The sequence below is a fragment of the Seriola lalandi genome, unplaced genomic scaffold (genome assembly GCF_002814215.2).
Source record: "Seriola lalandi dorsalis isolate HSWRI2012SDOR001 ecotype SW California unplaced genomic scaffold, Sedor1 jcf7180002054346, whole genome shotgun sequence".
Taxonomy (NCBI): Eukaryota; Metazoa; Chordata; class Actinopteri; order Carangiformes; family Carangidae; genus Seriola; species Seriola lalandi.
The window spans coordinates 815,277-822,027 of record NW_019524899.1 but is presented as its reverse complement, the minus strand read 5'-3'; the positions used below and the strand labels follow the sequence as shown (position 1 = coordinate 822,027).

Sequence of the window (6,751 nt, the reverse complement as noted above, 5' to 3'; positions counted from 1 at the left end):
AGTAAAAAAAAAAAAAAAGAAAGAAAAAGAAAAAGGAGGATGAGGGGGAGGAAGAAAATAACCACTCCAAAAGGGAATGAAAAGAAAAGAGGATGGATGTAAAAAGAATCTGTGATGAAAATGTTAGAGTGTATGGATTGATGAAAAGGGATGAAGGAGGAGGAAAAGAAGCAGCAATGATGAATGGAGAGGACAAAGACAGAGAGGGAAATTACCTCAAGGTGGGAGCACCTTAACGGAGTAAGGTGGACAAGTTTGGTTATGAGATGATGTGGATAAATGGAGACAGAAGGACTTGAGAAAGAGGAGAGGAGGATGGGAGGAAGAGAAGGGATGGAGTGGTGGAGACTCATTAGCCTACACAGGGCTGGTACATTAAGCCTTCCCTGCTCTACTGTTTTATCTCCCTCTCTTCTGACTCCTTTTGTTCTCCAGAAATATCTGAGTAGGTGGGAGAGAGAGTAACAGAGTGTGCGAGAGAGGAGGAACAGTTACAGTAAGTGAAGTGATGACAGAGTGAGGGGGAGCGAGAAGGCACCAGAGTGACAGAGGAAGGAGATGACTGGTGAGCTGGTCTGATATCTTTAGAAATCTTCAGATGCAGTGCCAATGGTGCTGATATCTGAGTTATTTTTTGATATTTACTTTGCTGAGGATGAAGCTGCGAGGTGATTGTTTAACCCATCATCACTTTTAAAGGTACAGTAGCTAGGTTACACAAACTCATTATGACATGTTGAAGAAAATGAGGTTAAACACTAAAATCATTACTCAAACTCTCTCTGGTAAATATCCATCAGACTAATCAGAGCTGAAATGATTAGTCAATTAATCAGTAAGCTCAAGCAAAAATGCAAAAATAATTGTGAGAATTTGCAGGTTTTCTTTGTCTTATGTGATAGTAAATCGAATATCTTAGCTTCTGGATTGTTTGTCGGTCACTTAGTGCTTTAGTAAACTGTGATCGATCAAGAAATCGAGACAATAATCGGCAGATTAACCAACAGTTAAACTAATCTTTAGTTGCAGACCACAGTTTAACCAAATTCCGGGTCTAACTTCAACCGAACATACCTGTCTACCTGCGCAACGAGGAATGGCTGACAGCATTTAAGGCGCTCTCACTTTCAGTTTTACCTTTAAATAAAGTCATTTTAGATCATCTGGATAAACATTTGGCTTATGTGCAACCTGTCTGATTGTCTGACTAATCGTGTATAACATTCAGGTTGTAGTGCAGCAGAAATATCCTATATAAAATTCTGATTTATATCAGGAAATATCCGATCGAGAAAGCAAGACTAATAATATGACAAAGCATTTGTTTGGATCTTCAACTTTGGAAACTTACAAAAAACTTACACAAAAAATATGAACATTTGTTCAAGTAGTTTTACTAATGAGGTGAAGAGCAAAGGGCGAAGAGAGAAAATGTTGTGGAGCATTTGAGAGTGTTTTTAATGGATGAGAGGAAAGACAGAGGTCAAACTGGTTACTGTTTGACTTTTTTTTATATTATTTCTACCCGAGTTTCAGCACCAGAACCGTAACAACACTTTTCTGAATTGTGTTTTTCTATAAAACCTTTGAACAAAGCCAGAGTTCTTAAGTTTTAAATCCTAACGGGAAATCCTAAACAAAACATCTAAAATTAGCCAAATTCTGATTTAAATCTGGAACTATCTGATCAAAAAAATAAGGAAACAAAACTACAATCTAACCATGCTTTCAAAGGGAGCTTTCAGTATATAAACAGACATTTTTGGTTAGTATAAAAAAAACTCTGTAGGTTTGTTCCCCAACTCTAGAGAGGGGCTGATGGAGTGTGGGGGAAAAAAGATGGAGAGGTGAAACCAGAGAGAGGTGATATAAATTTGAGGAAACCAATCACCAAGAGCAAGCAGAGAGACTCTGTGTTATTAATAAACTTGAGGACATAAAGAGCGTGAATCACCATCAAGACATACCTGATCTTTCATTTCTGTCGCTCACACAATTTTCTCTTCTAATGGCCATCTGTCAGACACCACAGCCTCTCCAGTTTTGTCACTCTAAATTTATTTTCAGTGTCTATCTACAGCCACACACACACACACACACACACACACACACACACAGAGTGTCCAAGGTGTGGCACGATGCCGGCAAGACACTGATTGCTGAGAAAGCCCACCACCTGGGTCAAGGTGACACCCAGCAGAGTACCCACAACAGAGCAAACAAATCAGTCAGAGAAAGGCTCTGACACGTGCTGCTGACGCCAGTCAAAAATCGGACCCTCAGCACTGCTCTTAAATCACACACTTAAGCCCTTCACCTCTCAAAGTACACCCCGAGACGCCTACACAGTGCCTTTTGGAAATCCAGAGCTGCTCAGACCTGCACCGTGAGACGACCAAAATCATAGCAAACAATTAACAGCTGAATCCTCATGAATAGTGTCTCTCTCCAAAGCCAGTTTCCACCACTCCCTATGTTCACATCAGCATTCAGAGATCCCAGCATTTAAATCATTTACATCCATGCAATCCATCCATCCATCCATCCACTCTCCCGCCCTGATTCATCCGGCTCACCTTTGTCAGTTGAGCGCCTCGTCTGCCCAGGCAATAAAAATCCTGCACCATAGTAAGGGAGATCCTAAACAAAAGGAGGAGACTGTAGGGGCATGAAGAGGAAAAAAAACAACATGAGGGGGAAAAAAAAAGGCAGAGAGAAGAGGACAGAAGATAGAGGGAGGGAATAGAAGGGAAAAGAAGGAGAGAGAGGAGGTAAAGAATGGCCCAGACAGGCAGAGAGCTCTCCACAATGTGAGCAGCGGGGAAGGGCGAGCGCCAGGTGTCAGTACGCATACACTCACTGAGCCGCGCATGCACACACGCACACAAACACACACACACACACACACACACACACACACACACACACACACACTCTCAGGCAGACAGGCAACTCTTTCTCGCTCTCATTCTCTCCCCCTCCTCCTCCTCCTCCACCTCCTCCTCCACCGGCTCTCTGGCGGCAATAACTCCCTCATCCTCCTTCTCTCTCTCTCTCTCCTCTTTCAGCCATGGTAGAATTCCTTAACTCTTTCAAAGCCAGCGATCTCTTAGAGCGATTATTCTTTCTACTTTCAATCATGCTAAGGCTGAATGAAATGATTAATATCAAAATCAAGATTTGAAAGAGGGAAATATCCAAACCGCAGAAGGACCGATTATAAGCTTTGCTTAATAGTTTTGGCCACAAGCAGAAACAAACTGTAAACATAACATTAACAAATGATCGCCTCATAAAGTCGATATAGTGAATTTGTTAGCAAACAGTTGCCTTGATATACACCCAGCAGACATGGAGCAATATTAGCATGTTTCAAGCCACCTCTCCTTTTAGCTCTGTTTTTGGTCTCCACCAACTGTTGAGGGAAATATCTGACTCTTTAGCTGCTAAATGCTCCACTTTGTTCACCAGGTAGTCACTAAATTTGTCCGTCTACCATTAGGTGCTGGGCAGACAGTGTACAGTGGTTATATCAAAGACTTGTCAATGAAAAAAAGAGCCATGTGGCCAAAAACAACACAGCTGAAAGAAAAAATTCCAGAGCAGAAAAGAACTGAAAAGGTAATATTCCCTTTTACACTACACTCGATCAACCACTTAACCACATTGTTAATAAAAATATATTAAAACATATATGCTATATATTAATTATACCTTACACAATTAACAGCATCTTACCATGTTGTAGGAAGTACATATTTTAGTCGGTATCTGTTGATTTCACAGGTGACCACTGCCAAAAAAAATTTACTCCACTGTACCCAATTTCATTAATTCCACGAGTTGACCAAAGAAAAGAAGAAACTGTTGCCTGGTTAATGTGCTCCCTGCATAACCAAACACCTGTTTCACAGCAGATAGTCATAGTAGGAAAGGCACAGGTGTTGCTAATAACTTTAACGAGGGCCACGTTCTATTAAAGCGTGACAGGGAGCCAGCATGCACAATATCAGGACCATGAAACCAAAGAAGCTAATTGGAATTCAGCTATCATTAATTTTACTATTCACACCTGCGCTTGTCCTACCATGACACGTCAAAATATCTTCCAGGAAACCTCTTTTGTATGTCCTGAAAGATGGACAAAGATGGTGAGTTCTCTAGAGTAATGATTTGGGTGATTGCCTAATGTCAGTTGTTGTGTTTCAGACAACTACCTAGCATATAGCTTGTTAGCTAGTTGTAGAAGATAAACAACACTTAAACACTGAAGAGTGGAGGTTAGCTTATCACCTCAAAAGCTCTAAATCAGGACCTCCTGCATTCAGGGCAATGAAGCGGTCTGTGCTGTCAGTCTGTGAAGCTAACGTTAGCATTAGCATAGGCGGCCAAAGTGCGGAGCGGTCAATTGCATCATTGTCAGATGTGACTTAGCAGCTGTTTGCTATAATTACAAAAACTAGCCAATTTTGAAGATGTTGCTAGTTAAAGCCACTTTCAAGTGTCATGATTACAACTGCACAGTGGTCAGTAATCTCACATACGCCTCTAAAGGTAATATCAGTTTTTGATTTGCCAAAACTAGCCAAGTTTACTAAGAAGTTGACTTCTCTTTGACTTATGCAACTGATGTAATTGGATTATTTTCACAGATTCTATCCATGTAGTATCAAGAGAAATTTGTGATTATGTTTGGTATAAATTGTATCTTGTTTAATAATGTTTAGACACATGTTTACACATTTTCCTCAAATGGTTCTGCCCTAACTACAATACTTTTCATTCGGCACCAAACACAACAGCCACATAAAACATGAACATTTAATCATTTTCCTAGAACTGCATCATACAATAATGGCGAGATAGTACAAGAGAGAAATGAAGGGAAGCAGGTTCATGTACCACCATATATACAGTATCCATTCTCCTGAGTCCACATTCAATACGCCATGTCTCAAACAGCCTCTTTATTCTATTTTAGTCATACAGAAGACACTGTTAAAGTCTACCTGCCTCTTCTATATAGATATGGATGACATCGATATAGGCGACATCTTAAAAGATCCAATATCACAAAGAAATAATACACTAGGGAGCTCAGTGCCCATCAGGGACTTACAGCTGAAACGTGTCTCTCTGAAGATATATGAAATTGTACTGTGTGTTGGGACACAGTGGGAGGGCTTATGGGTAACAGTAGCTCAGGGAAGCCTGCAGAAATACTTATATTCAAAATCTCTATTACATGTTGAGTGTGTCTACTGTCCTGGGTAACCAGTAGAGAAAAAGGGCTCCTCAGGATTGGAACTGGCTCAAACGACCTCTTAAATATATTTTATCATGAACTGCTTCATACAGTCTACCACTGTGTGTGTCATTCTTTCTTGTTAATTGGTTGTAAAATTATGTCCAGGATTTTTAGGGTGAGTCCTGCAAAACACACAAAGGTTATTATTATCACCATGGATGAGGTTATATTTTTGTTCCCATTTGTTCCTCTTAGTTAGCAGGACATTTCTGAAGCTTGTTAAAAAATGTGAATGAAATGTGGGAGAAAGTTCGGCCACAGGCCAAGGAACAAGTAATTACAGTAGTTTTAGGTGCATTTTAAAATAATAAATTCAGACTTGGCAGAGGTGCATGCATGTGGTTTTCTGAGTGCTTTCAGGTTTATTTATTTCCCAAATTAATTTTCACATCAAGATTAATTTCCAGGGGCTGAAAATTCAGTTTTCTGTATAGTCAGGTTTAGTAAATGCAACACTGCCACCAAGGGCACAGGGTAACATTATGTGAGGTATGTAGACAGATACACAACTTCTACGCATGTTCACATATAACAGAAGAGCAGCAGGTACCGCACCTGCCTGTATGAACTGATCTGAAGTTGAAGTAAGTCTTCAATTAACTGATAACTGAATTATTATTACAAATTAATTATTTGTAGCCTTGTTCTGATTCGTCAGTTTGTAGTCTTATTCTGATTGGTTGATACAAATTGCCAAAAATCAACCAATCAGAACACAACTATACACCAACCAATCAAAATACAACTGCAAACCGAGTAACCAATCAGAATAGATACAAATCAACCCATCAAAATACAGCTACAAACCAACCAACGAATCAGAATATGGCTACAAATCAATTAACAGAGCACGGGTACAAACCAACAAACCAGGCTACCAACCAATCAGGGCACAGGTACTAATCAACTAATCACAGTAAGGCTACACACCACCACCGTGACCTTGACCTTTGACCTGTAAGTGATCACATGTTTGAGGCCTATCACTTTCCATTACCATAAAACACTGTCAACACTATCCCTCTCAGCTGCCACCTAAGAAAAGGACACTAGATCTAGGTCACAGTAAGGCTGCTAACTGCTAAACATCAGTCACACTTCAGCCATGAACACGTCCCTTCAATCCAACAGTGAACGTAGAGACTTGACACAGATCCAGTGTAAAGATGCAACATGCTCTCACATAACAATACACCATCAAAGTCTACTCTCTGTACAATTTTCTACCTAGAGCCTGAGTGAAATGAGGAAACTTCATGTAAGGAAACTAAAAAGAGGAAAAGTCCATAGAAGGGATAGCAGGAAAGTGAGTAGAGCAGGTAGGGGAAGGGAAGTGGACACACGGAGACAGAGCGAACAGAAGTAAGAGTTCCCACTATTGACGTTGTGATCAGAGAGTGGAGGAGAGGTTAGACCAGCGCTTCTTTACCCACGCTTCATGCT

General features: G+C 40.4%; 1 protein-coding gene across 5 annotated transcripts in view; it reads right to left on the bottom strand.

The window, feature by feature from the left end:
- Positions 1–6,751, bottom strand: part of tanc2b (tetratricopeptide repeat, ankyrin repeat and coiled-coil containing 2b) — a 141,044-nt gene that overhangs the window by 89,448 nt on the left and 44,845 nt on the right. Inside the window, exon 1 of one of the 5 annotated variants that reach the window (XM_087174395.1) lies at positions 2,577–2,792. The exons of the other annotated variants lie outside the window; for them this stretch is intronic. The gene's annotated coding sequence lies outside the window, so the exon portion shown is untranslated. Of the gene's footprint in view, positions 1–2,576; positions 2,793–6,751 lie in introns of those variants that run through there. 5 annotated transcript variants of the gene reach the window in all.